Below are 15352 nucleotides of genomic sequence, written 5' to 3'. Positions count from 1 at the left end.
GAATGCCCTCTTTCCTTTTCTCCATTTCCTCCTTCTATTTTATCAAACTTTCATCTGTCTTCTTACATGTCTCAAATCAAGTAACACCTCTTCTGGAAAGCCGTCTCTGATTTCCATAGCTGGTACAGATCTTGTTTTTCTTGTTTGTGTTCTTTTCTGGTATTTGTAGTTGTATGCATCCCTCATTCCACACCCATTAAGCCCATTGAGAGCAGAGACCATAATTCCCCCTTAATTCCCCACAGCATCCCAAACTATAAATGGCCTTTTAACTTACACGTATCCCTTCTCAACCAACACTTGACTTATAAGCTCTTTAAGACCAAGAGCCATGTGTTACTTCCTATTATATACCAGCACTTAGCTCGCTGCTTGGAACATAGTTGGTATTCAAAACAAAATAATGGGGCAGCCCAGGTGGCTCAGCGGTTTAGTGCCGCCTTCAGCCCAGGGCCTGATCCTGGAGACCCGGGATTGAGTCCCAGCTCCCTGCATGGAGCCTGCTTCTCTCTCTGCCTGTGTCTCTGCCTCTCTCTCTCTCTGTGTTGTGTGTGTGTCTCATGAATAAATAAATAAAATATTTTTAAAAAAATAATGGCTGAATTAATAAAAGTAGATGCTTCTCTGAAAATGAATTAGATTAATTTTTTAAATAAAGCTTTAAATTAGTGAGTGGGCACCTGGTGGCTCAATTGGTTAAGTGTCAAACTCTTGATTTTGGCTCAGGTCATGATCCCAGGGGTGTGAGATCGAGCCCCACGTTGTGGAGACTGCTTAAAATTTCCTTTCTCTCTCTCTCTCTCTCTCTCTGCCCATCCCCCTCATTCTCCTCCTTGCACATGTGTGCATGTGCATTCTCTCTTTTTCTCTCTCTCTCAAAAACAAAATTAGTTGAGAAATCGAGTAGTTACAGGTTCATGGAATTCATTCATTCATTTAATCAGCAGTGAACAAGGCACATGAGAATCTGGACTTCATGGAGCTCATGTTTTAATGGGACATGCAGAGAATTAACAAACAACAAATAACATAAATTCTTATTATGAATAAGTGCCTTGAAGGAAATAAACATAGCAATGAAATAAAGCCACTTTAAATAGGGTGTTATTTGTAGGGTTTCCAACCTCTGTACTTATTGTCATTTGGATTGGATGATTCCTTTTTGGAGGGGGCTGTCCTGTTACTAGAATGTTTAGTAGGATCCTTGGCCTGTACCCACTAGATGCCAGTAACATACTCCTCCGGTTGTGACAATCAGAAATGTCTCTAGACATTGACAAACGACAATGTCATAACTTGTGACATAAGCTGAGACCTGAAAGACAAGACAAAAATAAACCTTCAAAACTAGTGAAGTGTGTTGTATTCCAGTTAAGAAACTAGACCATGGCATGCGCGCACACACACGCAAATAGACTGTAGTGGTTGATTATAATGAGTGTGGGGGAGAAGTGATATGTGATGTTATTGGAAAGGGAGGCAGCTTTGCGCAGTGGCAGTATCGTAGCCAATGAGGTTTATCCGAGGCGCGATTATTGCTAATTGGAAAGGGAGGCAAGAGCCCAATCATATAGTTGCTAGAAGTCATATAAGGAAGCTTAGATTTCATTTTAAAGCATAGAGGCAGGACACCTGGGTGGCTCAGTTGTTGAGCGTCTGCCTTTGGCTCAGGGCGTGTTCCCGGGGTCCTGGGATGGAGTCCCACATCAGGCCCCCTGCAGGGAGTCTGCTTCTCCCTCTGCCTGTGTCTGCCTCTCTCTCTCATGAATAAATAAAATCTTTTCAAAAATAAATAAATAAATAAAGCATAAAGGCTGGGACGCCTGGGTGGCTCAGCGGTTGAGCGTCTGCCTTTGGCTCAGCACGTGATCCCAGAGTGCTGGGTCCGGGTCGAGTCCCGGAATCGAGTCCCATGACCGGCTCTCTGAATGGAGCTTGCTTCTCCCTTTTCCTATGTCTCTGTGTCTCTCATGAATAAATAAATAAATTCTTTAAAAATGAATAAATTCTTTAAAAATAAAGCACAGAGGCAATTAAAAAATTTTTTTAAGATTTTATTTATTTACTCATGAGAGACACACACAGAGAGAGGCAGAGATACAAGCAGAGGGAGAAGCAGGCTCCATGCAGGGAGCCCGACGCAGGACTCAATCCGGGGATTCTAGGACAACCAAATGCGGCTCTAAACCGCTGAGCCACCGGGGATGCACCCATTAAGAATTTTAAACAGACATGTATCATGACCTAATTTATTTTTTTTAAGTTTTTATTTATTTATTCATGAGAGACACAGAGAGAGAAAGAGAGGTAGAGACACAGGCAGAGGGAGAAGCAGGCCCCCTGCAGGAAGCCCCATGTGGGACTCGATTCCGGGACTCCGGGATCACGCCCTGAGCCAAAAGCAGACGCTTGACCACTGAGCCACCCAGGCATCCTTAATTTATGTTTTTAAGCCTTATAATTTATGTTTTATGTATTGTGGCAAATGGATTGGACAAGAGTAGAGCAAGGAGACCAATGAACAGGCTATTGGAACAATCCAGGTGCAAGATCATGAAGCTTTAGTCTGGGGTAGAAGCAGTCATAATGGAAATAAGGTAGTAGATTCATTATATTAAAGAAGTATAAGACAAAGACTATCACATTAAGTTAAATGCCACCAGCTCAGAACAAGACAAGCTATGGAGTGATAAACAAGCTTCTTGCTCCACCTCTCCTAACAACAGCTTGGTCTATGGTCTCCATTTTCTCCCCAGTTGAGCTTCTGTGCATCACCAGACTTGAGCCTGCACATGGATTTTGGTTTGCCATGGCCTAGCTTCTACAGCCCTTTTTGTTCAAGCACACACCATCCACCAATTGCCTCAGTCTCTCAGCTTCTCAATTCCAAATTCCTGGGAGAGGGAATCTGATTTGTCCAGTTTGCTTCAGGTTACCCTTTCTCCTAGGGAACATGGGAAAGACAAGTTCACTAAAAAATGAGATCTGAAGATGATTCATTGAACATTTACTGAAAATGGCAGGTGTTTTATTTTTCCTTTTTAAATTGTTCTAATTTGGGGGGTGCCTGGCTGGTTCAGTCAGAAGAGCCTGTGACTCTTGATCTCAGGGTTGTAAGTTTGATCCCCATGTTGGGTGCAGAGATTACCTAAAAATAAAATATTTTAATAAATAAATAAACTGTGCTAATTTGTTTGCAAATATTTTTTATTGTGGTGGTAGAATATATATAACACAAAATTTGCTATTTTAACCATTTTTAGGTGTGAAATTGAATGGATGGTTGTGCAACCATCACTAGTGTCCATTTCCAGCACTTTTCTTTCTTTTTTTTTAAAGATTGTATTTATTTATTCATGAGAGACACACACACACACACAGAGGCAGAGACACAAGCACAAGCAGAGGGAGAAGCAGGCTCCATGCAGGGAGCCTGACAGGGTTCTCGATCCCGGGTCTGCAGGGTCACGCCCTGGGCCAAAGGCAGGCATTCAACTGCTGAGCCACCCAGGTGTCCCCATTTCCAGCACTTTTCATCATCCCAAATTGAAACTCAATCCCCATTAAACAATAACTCCTTTCTCACCTCCTCCCAGCACCTACTAACCTCTATTATATTTTCTGTCTCTATGAATTGCTTACCTTAGGTACCCCCTATAAGTGAAATCATATAGCATTTGTCATTTTGGGACTGGCTTGTTTCATTTAGTATAATGTCCTCAAGTTTTTTTTTAAAGGATTTTATTTATTTATTTATTCATGAGAGACAGAGAGAGAGAAACAGAAACACAGGCAGAGGGAGACACAGGCTCCAGGAAGGGAGCCCGATGTGGAACTCGATCCCAGGACTCCAGGATCACACCCTGGGCAAAAGCAAACGCTAAACCACCGAGCCACCCAGGGATCCCCATTAATGTCCTCAAGTTCATTCTTGTTGCAGCATGTATCAGAAGTTCATTGTTTTTTTAAGGCTGAATAATACTCCATTGTGCCACATTTTGTTTATCCATTCATCTGTTAATGAAAACTTGGGTTGTTCCTACTTTTTTGTCCTTAGTGAATGATGTTGCTATGAACATGGCTGTACAAATTGCTGTTGAAGTTCTTGCTTTCAAGACTTTTGGGTATATATCAAAAAAATGGAATTGCAAGCAGCCCGGGTGGCTCAGCAGTTTAGTGCCACCTTCCGCCCAGGCCGTGATCCTGGAGACCCCGGATCGAGTACCGTGTCGGGCTCCCTGCATGGAGTCTGCTTCTCTCTCTGCCTGTGTCTCTGCCTCTCTGTTTCTCATAAATAAATAAATAAATAAATATTTTAAAGAAAAATGAATTGCTAGGTCATATAATTCTAAATATAACTTTTTGAAGACCTGCCAAACTGTTTTTCACAGTGGCTATGCCATTTTTAATTTTTGCTACTAATGCACCAACATTTGTTTTCTATTTTTTTTATATAATAGCCACTCTAAGTTTGAAATGGTATCTCATGATTCCCAAATGGTTAATTACACAAGTGTCTTCTCATGTGCTTCCTGGCCATTTGTATATCTTCTTTGGAGAAATGTCTATTCAAGTCCTTTGCCCATTTTTAAATAGTTTTTTTGTTGTTATTGAATTGTAGGAATTCTTTATATATTTAGGCTATTAAACATTTATCTGATATATGCGATTTGCAAATATCCTATTCTGTGGAAAAGATGGTGGGTTTTCAAAATTTTTTTCTTAAGATTTTATTTATGTATTTATTTATTTGAGAGAGAGTCCAGGAAGGGGGGTTAGGGAGAGGGACAAGCAGACTCCACACTGAGCATGGAGCCTGATGTGGGGCTTGATTCCACAACCCTGAGATCATGACCTGAGCTGAAATAAAGAGTTGGACATTCAACTGACTAAGCCACCAGATGGCAGTTTTGGAACTAGTGTTACTTAGGCAATTGCTATGAAATAAATTCACCCAAACTTGCTCTAGTCTTGTTGCAACTTACTGCAGAAGTCCAGGTCAAGGTGAGACTGCACAGTGGCTTAAAACAAGTTCATATCTAGTCCAGAGAATTCCCTGAGAATCCAGCTGTGTTTCAGATTTACCCCAAATATCTTCTTTTCCCTCCTTTGAGGATCAAAGAATCTAGACACAGGAAGCCATGAATGAAAGCATCAAGGTAGGGCTAGAAATAAAAGACTGTCTTATTCGTATTACAGGCTACACTGGGTTATTCGCTTTCTTATTTTCTTCAATTTGTCTACAAGTCTCTTGATGGTAGATTTAAAACCAGTACTCTATTCAGCACCTAGCACATCAGCCTTTATATAGTAAATGTTCAATAAATTGTTAACTAACTTACTGATTGATTGATTTTTATAGCAGATTATCACAAAGTAGTCTAGATTTTCTCATAAAAACAGTACAGATTGAATTCCTGAGTATTTGATATCAAATAAATTTAAAAACACTTGACTGACCACTTGTTATGACAGAAAAGAGAAAATTATGAAATTTAACATAATTTCTCAAGACATAGTTATGCTACATAGTTTATAAACATTTTTTAACAGAATTCTGATATGGTCCCCCAAATTTCTAGTTCTTGGTATATTTGCTTTTAGGTAAGAGAGTAGAAAAACCAAGTTGTCATAGGCTTTTCACTAGTAAGGTACTTAGGAGTTTCTTAAAAGATCAGAGAAAGAGAAAAGTATTAGAAATTCATAGATCTGAACAGAGGAAATAATTTAAACAGAGAAAAAAAGTGAGGCTAAAGTCATCTTAAAGAGATCAATGGTTGGAGATTCTTGGGTGGCTCAGTGGTTTAGTGCCTGCCTTTGGCCCAGGGTGTGATCCTGGAGACCGGGATCTGGTCCCACATTGGGCTCCCTGCATGGAGCCTGCTTCTCCCTCTGCCTGTGTCTCTGTCTCTCTCTCTCTCTCTCTCTCATGAATAAATAAATAAAATCTTTAAAATAAATAAATAAATAAATAAATAAAATTGAGATATAATTCACATATACTAATTTCAGGTGTGCAACATGATTCAATATTTGTATATATTGCTAAATGATCACCACAATAAGTCTAGTTAACATCCATTATCACACATTCTTACAATTTTTTCCTTCTGATGAGAATGTTTAAGATTTACTCTCTTAGAATCTTTCTAATGTACAGTACAGTATTATTAACCATAGTCATCATACTGCACATTACAAGCCCAGGACTTATTTTATAACTATGTTTGGTTTTGTTTGTTTGTTTTAAATTCCACATATAAATGAGATCACACAGTATCTGTCTTTCTCTAACTCATTTTACTTAGCCTAATACTGTCAAGATCCTTCCTTGCTGTCACAAATGGTAAGATTTCCTTTTCTGTGGCTGAATAATATCCCATTGTGTATGTATGAGCATGTGTGTTTGTGTGTGTGTGCACATGCACATGCAAGTGTGCACCACATTTCCTTTACCTATTAATACATAAACACTTAGGTTGCTTCCATCTCTTGGCTATTGTAAATAATGCTGCAGTGAACATGGAGGTACACATATCTTGTTGAATTATTGTTTTTGTTTTCTTCCATTCTGTTTTCCATAGTGGCTGTACCAATTTACATTCCACCAACAATGCACATGTGGGTTCATTTTTCTCCACATTCTCGCCAACACTTGCTATTTCTTTTCTTCTTGGTTATAGCAATTCTAACAGGTGTGAGGTGATATCTCATTGTGGTTTTGATTTGCAGTTCCCAGGTAATTAGTGATGTCAAGCACCTTTTCACATACCTGTTGGCCATCTGTATGTCTTCTTTGGAAAAATGTCTATTCAGATCCTCTGCTCATTCTGTAATTGGATTGTGTGTTTTTTTATTTTGTTTTGTGATAACTGAGTTTTATGAGCTCTTGGTATATTTTGTATATGCACTCTATATGAGATATATGGTTTATAAATATTTTCTTCCAGGGATCCCTGGGTGGCTCAGCGGTTCAGCATCTGCCTTTGGCCCCGGGAGTGATCCTGGAGTCCCGGGATCAAGTCCCACGTCAGGCTCCTGGCATGGAGCCTGCTTCTCCCTCTGCCTGTGCCTCTGCCTCTCTCTCTATATATATATATCATGAGTAAATAAATAAAATCTTTAAAAATAAATATTTCTTCCATTTTTGATGGCCTTCTGGTTTTGTGGATAGTTTTCTTTGCTGAGCAAAAGCTTTTTAGTTTGATGTAGTTTCACCTGTTTATTTTTACTATTGTTGTCTTTGCTTTTGGTGTCATATCCAGAAAATCATCACCAAGACTGATGTCAAGGGGCTTATCGTCTACTGGGGATTTTATAGTTTCAGGTCTTACTTTCAATCCATTCTGAGTTGATTTTTGTGTATAATGTAAGATAGTGCTCCAGTTTCACTCTTTTCTGTGTGGCTGTCCAGTTTCCTAACACCATTTATTGAAGAAACTGTTCTTTCCCCACTTAATATTCTTGGCTCCTCTGTCATAAATTGATTGACTGTGTAGGTGTGGGTTTATTTCTATGCTCTCTATTCTGATTCACTGATCTATGTGTTTTTTATGCCAATGTTTTAGTGTTTTGATTAATATAGGTTTGTAATATAGTTTGAAATCAGGAACTGTGATGCCTCCAACTTTGTTATTTTTTCTCAAGATTGCTTTGACTATTCAGGGTCTTTTGTAGTTCCATATAAATTTTAGGATTGTTTGTTCTATTTCTATGAAAAATGGCATACATTTGCAGATTGCTGGGTAATATGGACATCATAGCTATATTAATTTTCCTGTCCATGAGCATGGCATATCTTTCCATTTATTTGTGTCTTCATTTCTTTCATCAGTGCTTTATAGTTTTTAGTGGATAGGTCTTTCACTTCTTGGTTAAATTTTTTCCTAGGCATTTTATTCTTTTTGATACATTTGGGTTTTGTTTTGTTTTTTAAGATTCATTTATTTATTTCAGCTAGAAAGAGAGCTTGCAGTGGGGAGGGGCAGAGGGAGAAGAAGAGAGAGAATCTCAAGCAGATTTCCCACTCAATGAGGAACCCAAAGTGGGGCTCAATCTCAGGACCTGAGATCAGACCTGAGCCAAAACCAAGAGTCAGATGCTCAACCAACTGTGCCACCCAGGCATCCCTTTTTTGATACATTTGTAAATGGGACTGTTTTCTTAGTTTCTTTTCTGATAATTTATTATTAGTGTATAGAACTGATTTTTGTATATTGATTTCTTATCCTGCAACTTTACTGAATTCATTTTTTAGTTCTGACAGGTTTTGTGTGTATGAAGTCTTCAGGTTTTTGATATGTAATTATCATATAGTTTGACGCCAAATGACTGATGGAAGTGGAAAATCCAGAAGCTTTGGGTTGGTAAGTTTTGAGAATTTTTAAAATCCTCAGAAAGCCATTGAAGGAACAAACTAAAAAGTCCTTAATGGAAACCCAGTTTATGTTGGTAGGACACAGAACAAAGTAGAGAGACAATCTGAACTAAAGCACAAATTTGAGCAAATAAAGCAGAGTAAAACTTACCAAGTGCAAGGGTACTAATCTTTATGTGAAAAATGTTGATAATTAGGGGATCCCTGGTTGGCTCAGCGGTTTAGTGCCTGCCTTTGGCCCAGGGCATGATCTTGGAGTCCCTGGATCAAGTCCCACATCAGGTTCCCTGCATGGAGCCTGCTTCTCCCTCTGCGTATGTCTCTGCCTCTCTCTCTCTCTCACACATGAATAAATAAATAAAATCTTAAAAAAAAAAGAAAAATGTTGATGATTATATTGATGATAAATGACAGAGAAGAGAACTCTCCCACTTGGGCACAATCACTAATATTAGGGTCATAAAGGAGGCTGGATGCAGCAAAGGCTTTGGCTTCACCTGCTTTACATCTCCAAGTAAGCTAACAAGGTCATCATGATAATGAATGGAAGAATTGTGGTCATCAAACCACTGTATGGGGCTACTTAACACAAAGCAAGGAGGAGCATCAGGCTCTCTTCACCAAGCACTAAATGGAAACAATGGAGACTATGAGAACTAGAGGTAACACTATAATCCACTCTCATAGGCAGTGGCAATATCAAGTAACTTCATGCCAGTTCTTCAGCCTCAACATGGAAGTGCACAACTTTGCAAGCCAGTGATCGGGGCCACACCGCATCTATCTCAATACATGTAGCAGCAGCATCTAAACCAACATTTAACACCTTCAGATCACTACAAGTTCCAGCTGTCAAGTCATCCTATCAGATCACCAATACAACAAACCAGACTTTGCTATTCACCTTCTAACTTCTGTCTCAAGACGATGTCTGACTCAAGGATTAAAAAAAATTGCAGATATTGCAGGTATTCACAGCCCTCTAAAATTTAAAGTAGAAATACTAGTATTAAAAAAAATACAAGTATACATCCAGAAGCCTAACCCTGTTTGTATGCAAGGTCATGATATGTTAAATGTATCTGTGTTGGCATCAGTTATTACTCAGAAAATTTGGGGTAAAAAATTGGTTCTTCTCTTTCAATCTATTCACCTAACTCTGGCTGGAGAAATCTCTGGCACACTGTTGGAGATGGATGATGCTGCAACTCTTTATATGCTCAAATATCCTGAGTCTCTCCATGCTCTCTTTATTCTATAATCCAACCAAGCTCAAGATACTGCCCTGAAATCTACTGACAGCTCTCCCAATATTCGACCCATGTAAGACAAAATTCCTACTTGCAGAAGTGAAAATTCCAAACAATGAAAAACAGAAATATTGGAGAAAATGATGAGAACAAAATATTTTACAAAGAAAAATAAAGGGGATCCTGGGTGGCTCAGTGCGTTAAGCATCTGCCTTTGGCTCAGGTCATGATCCTGGAGTCCTGGGATTGAGCCCCATGTTGGGCTCCCTGCTCAGTGGGGAGTCTGCTTCTCCCTCTGCCTGTGCTATTCCTCCTGCTTGTGGTCTCTCAGTCTGTCTGTCTGTCTCTCTCTCTCAAATAAATTAAATTAAATTAAAAATAAAAAATAAACTTACACTTTACCAAAAAATATCAAGACAATTATTGATTGTCTTTTTTTCTTAATAAATTTCCTGTAGCAAGCAAGCAAGCAGAGGCAATAAAAATCAGTCTAATGACCTTCAAGCTGCTTCTAAAATTAGAAGCTCCATAAATATTGTGGTTGATGACTATGGCATTTCTCCTATGGAAAGCATATTTTAAAATAATGGCTGATCCAATATTTTCCTTTTCACTTTCCTCTTTCTGTGCATATGCAACTCTTGGATAACAACTCAAGTCAATTATCACATCTCATATCCCTTTAACTCCATTAATGCCCAAATTGGTTAGGGAATGAGCATATGTCCCAAGACAGGATATTCAGGGCTAATAAAGCTAAGTTTGGGGACCCTTGTTCCAGCTATCAGGGAAATCCTTTCCACCAGATGGATGTATATAACTCTAGGAGCTGTTAGCTGCCAGCTTGGCACCAAGAAAGGAGAGCCTACCTGACAATGGAGTCATCACTAAGCAAGTAGACATTTTTGAGTCCTGGATCAAACTCCATCGGAAGCAAAAACCTGTTTTGAGTGATATGTGACACAATAAACTTTAGCTTTGTTTTGTTTTGTATTTTTGTTTGGAAAAAACAAAAATTTGGATTTTCTACCATTTATAACATAGAGTTCTATTTGATACAAATTCTAGCATATGAAACTATAGTAATCATGTTTCTTAATCTAAAAGCCTATATTGGGGATCCCTGGGTGGCGCAGCAGTTTAGCGCCTGCCTTTGGCCCAGGGCGCGATCCTGGAGACCCGGGATCGAATCCCACGTCGGGCTCCCGGGGGATGGAGCCTGCTTCTCCCTCTGCCTATGTCTCTGCCTCTCTCTCTCTCTGTGTGTGTGACTATCATAAATAAATAAAAATAAAAAAAAAGAAACTTTAAAAAAATAAAATAAAAGCCTATATTGCAAACTATAGAAAGATACAATTTTTATTTTTATTTTTTTAAAGATTTTATTTATTTATATGAAAGAGAGAGAGAAAGAACAGAGGGAGGGAGAGGGAGAAGCAGACTCCCCACTGAACAGATAGGCTGAAGGCACTTAACTGGATGAGCAACTCAGGTGCCCCAAGATAGAATTTTTATTTTTTTTTAAATTTTTATTTATTTATGATAGTAACAGAGAGAGAGAGAGAGAGAGAGAGAGAGGAAGAGACACAGGCAGAGGGAGAAGCAGGCTCCATGCACCGGGAGCCCGACGTGGGATTCGATCCCCGGTCTCCAGGATCGCGCCCTGGGCCAAAGGCAGGCGCCAAACCGCTGCGCCACCCAGGGATCCCGTTTTTTTTTTTTTTTTCCCCAAGATAGAATTTTTAAAAAGATTTTGTTTATTCATTTGAGACAGAAAGCAAGAGAGAGCATAGGTGGGGGAGGGGCCAAGGAAGAGAGGAGAAGCAGATTTCCTCTTGAGCAGGGTGCCCCATGAAAGGCTGGATCCCAGGACCCTAGGATTAATGTCCTGAGCCAAAGGCAGACACTTAACCAGCTGAGCCACCCAGGCGCCCCTAGAAAGATACAATTTTAAACATTAACTCAGATTTCTTAATAATTTTTTGACATGCCATTCATTACTCCATACTTTATTGGAAAACCATCACAAATTTTTCGATCTCATAAATACAGATTTTTAAAATCTATTCAAAAACAATTTTCCCTTGGGGCACCTGGCTGGCTCAGTTGGTGAAGCTTGGGACTCTTGATCTCAGGGTGGTGAGTTTGAGCCCCACATTCTGCATAGAGCTTACTTAAAAAAAAAAAGAACATAGATATTTTAAGTGGTACATTGAAACATTTTCTATGATTGATATAAAATGAATTTCTGACTTCCTATATAGTATTGTGCTTCTTTTACATAAAAACTAGAAAAAGAAGTAAAAACGTAAAAAAAAAAAGAGTGAGATATAGATAAGTCTTAAATAATAAGCATCATTGGGATGCCTGGTTGGCTCAGTGGTTGGGTGTCTGCCTTCAGCTCAGCGCATGATCCTGGGGGCCAGGGATCAAGTCCCACATTGGGCTCCCCACAAGGAGACTGCTTCTCCCTCTGCCTATGTCTCTGCCTCTCTTTCTGTGTCTCTCATGAATAAATAAATAAAAATCTTTTTAAAAAAAAGAAATCTTAAAAAATAATAATAAGCATCATTAAACTGAGTGATATAATAAATGTCATATAAGGGGTACGGGCAAAGTGCTTTTAGAAGCACAAAGTGTTGAATAATGCTGGCAGAGCCAGAGAAGTGACATTTGAGCTGTGTTTAAAAATGAGATGGGGGGATCCCTGGGTGGCTCAGCGGGGATCCCTGGGTGGCTCAACAGTTTAGTGCCTGCCTTTGGCCCAAGGCGTGATCCTGGAGTCATGGGATCGAGTCCCACATCAGTCTCCCTGCATGGAGCCTGCTTCTCCCTCTGCCTGTGTCTCTGCCTCTCTCTCTCTCTCTCTCTCTCTCTCTGTGTCTCTCATGAATAAATAAATAAAATATTAAAAAAAATAAAATAAAAAATAAAAATAAAAATGAGATGGAATTTGTCAGGCAAAAAAGAAAAAAACCAGTCTTACTATGCATAAGTAAAGGCATGGCATTTTGAGAGTCTGTCACATGGATAAACCTTCTCCTATAGCTCTTAGAAGCAAACAGCAGAAAAACTACCTATTATTATTATTAGAGTCTAAGGTTAACAATTATAATGGCAACATGGAAGATGTGATGGAAGTGAGAGATTCTAAAATCCTGGAAATCTGTGATGATATTGTAATCATCTAGGCAAGAGGCACAAAGAATCTGTTGAGCTACAGAAGAGAACAAAGAGCTATGGAAGAAGCTGCCTATTGGCTGTAGTCATGAACGATGGGGAGTGGTTGAAGATAACTCTCAAGTTTCTGGATTTACAACTGGATGGATGGTATTGCCATTCTCCAAGCTAAAGAACATAAGAGAAGCAAGTCTGTGAACAATAAAGAGCATATATCCATTTCTTTGGTTTTTCATCCTACATCTAGTGAAGAGCATTTCCCTTAAGGTATTAGCTATAGTTTAGAAAGTTGACTTTTATCTGTAATATAAAATTTCAGGGTCAACCCCCAGGTGGCTCAGCAGTTTAGGGCTGCCTTCAGCCCAGAGCCTGATCCTGGAGACCTGGGATCGAGTCCCGCATTGGGCTCCCTGTGTGGAGCCTGCTTCTCCCTCTGCCTGTGTCTCTGTCTCTTTCTCTCTCTCTCGATGAAAAAATAAATAAAATCTTTAAAAAATTAATAAAAAAATAAAAACCACAACAAATATCTAGCACACTGTTACTTCTTGAGGCTTGGTCCTGGACCCTTTTTGCTTTTATCAGTCTTGATTTTCTTCCAAGCCTGGTCTTCCCATAGCTTACTCCCTTTTTTTTTTTTTTTAATTTTTTATTTATTTATGATAGTCACACAGAGAGAGAGAGAGAGAGGCAGAGACATAGGCAGAGGGAGAAGCAGGCTCCATGCACCGGGAGCCCGATGTGGGACTCGATCCCGGGTCTCCAGGATCGCGCCCTGGGCCAAAGGCAGGCGCCAAACCGCTGCGCCACCCAGGGATCCCTTTTTTTTTTTTTTTTTTGAAAGATTTCACCCATTTGAGATGCCTGGGTGGCTCAGTGGTTGAGTGTCTGCCTTCAGCTTGGGTCATGATCCCAGAATCGGGATCGAGTTCCACTTCGGGCTGCCTGAGGGGAGCCTGCTTCTCCCTCTGCCTGTGTCTCTGCCTCTGTGTGTGTGTGTGTGTGTGTGTGTGTGTGTGTCTCATGAATAAATAAATAAAATCTTAAAAAAAAAAAAAGAACAGCCATTCCAACAAGTGTGAGGTGATACCTCATTGTGATTTTGATTTACATTTCCCTGATGATCAGTAAAGTTAAGCATCTTTTTTTCTTAAGATTTTATTTATTTATTTGGGAATGGAAGGGCAAGAAAGAGGGAGTGAGAGAATCTTTTTTTTTTTAAGATTTATTTATTTATTTATTTATTTATTTATGATAGACACAGAGAGAGAGAGGCAGAAACACAAGCAGAGGGAGAAGCAAGCTCCATGCCTGGAGCCCGATGCGGGACTCGATCCCAGGACTCCAGGATCGCACCCTGGGCCAAAGGCAGGCACCAAACCGCTGAGCCACCCAGGGATCCCCTACCCAGGAGTGAGAGAATCTTAAGTAAACTCTGCATTGATCTCAGAGTCCATCATGGGGCTCCAACCCCAAGATTATAACATGACCCAAAATTAAGAGCTGGATGCTTAACGAACTGAGCGACACAGGTGCCCCAAGTTAAGCACCTTTTGAGGGCTCCTGGCTGGCTCAGTCAGTAGAGTATGTGACTTTTTTTAAAATCTTTTTTTATTTTTAAGTTTTATGTACTTAAATAATCTCTATACCTGGATGGGGCTCAAACTCATGACCCTGAGATCAAGAGTCTCACAATCCTCCTACTGAGCCAGCCAGGCACCCCAAGAATGTGATTCTTGAACTAGGGTCACAAGTTTGAGCCCCATATTGGGTGTAGAGATTACTTTAAAATGTTTTTTAAAAAAGGCTAAGGACATTTTCAGGTATTTCTTGGCCATGTGTATGTCTTCTTCAGTAAAATGTCTATTCATGTTCTCTGCCCATTTCTTTTTTTTTTTTTTAAGATTTATTTATTTATGATAGTCACACACACAGAGAGAGAGAGAGAGGCAGAGACATAGGCAGAGGGAGAAGCAGGCTCCATGCACCAGGAGCCCGAGGTGGGATTCGATCCCCGGTCTCCCGGATCGCACCCTGGGCCAAAAGCAGGCACCAAACCGCTGCGCCACCCAGGGATCCCTTTTTTTTTTTGAAATTTATTTATATAAGTAACCCCTACCCCCAACATGGGGCTCAAACTCTTGACCTTGAGAACAAGAGTCTCATGCTCTATAGACTGAGCCAACCAGAACCCTGTTCTCTGCCCATTTCTATATCCGATTATTTGGAGTTTTTTGCTACTGAGTTTTATGTGGTCCTTGTACAATTTGAATAATAACTCATTATCTTATATGTGGTTTGCAAATATTTTCTCCCATTCCATATGTTGCCTCTTCATTTTGTTGATTGTTTCTTTTACTATGCAGAAGCTTTTTTGTTTGATGTAGTTCTACTTGTTTACTTTTGCTTTTGTTGATTGTACTGTTAGTGTCATATCCAGAAAATCATTGCCAAGAGCAATGTGAAGGAGATTTTTCCCTATGTTTTCTTCTGGGATTATATGCTTTCAGGTCTCATATTTGAGTCCTTAATCCATTTCAAATTAATT

The 15352-nt window shown here is 39.6% G+C and overlaps 1 long non-coding RNA gene and 1 other non-coding gene across 2 annotated transcripts in view; one reads left to right on the top strand and one right to left on the bottom strand.

Moving 5' to 3' along the window:
- Nucleotides 1-939: 939 nt before the first annotated feature.
- Nucleotides 940-15352, bottom strand: part of LOC144286002 (uncharacterized) — a 57414-nt gene continuing 43001 nt past the window's right edge. Inside the window, exon 3 of the long non-coding RNA XR_013354129.1 lies at nt 940-1315. This is a non-coding gene — a long non-coding RNA (uncharacterized LOC144286002). The remainder of the gene's footprint in view (nt 1316-15352) is intronic.
- LOC144287373 (U4 spliceosomal RNA) lies at nt 1482-1616 on the top strand. Its single transcript, XR_013355205.1, has one exon. It is a non-coding gene; the product is annotated as a U4 spliceosomal RNA (small nuclear RNA).

Source organism: Canis aureus, chromosome 16 (assembly GCF_053574225.1).
Source record: "Canis aureus isolate CA01 chromosome 16, VMU_Caureus_v.1.0, whole genome shotgun sequence".
In the NCBI taxonomy this organism is placed as follows: domain Eukaryota; kingdom Metazoa; phylum Chordata; class Mammalia; order Carnivora; family Canidae; genus Canis; species Canis aureus.
This window is presented reverse-complemented; position numbering and strand designations above follow the sequence as displayed.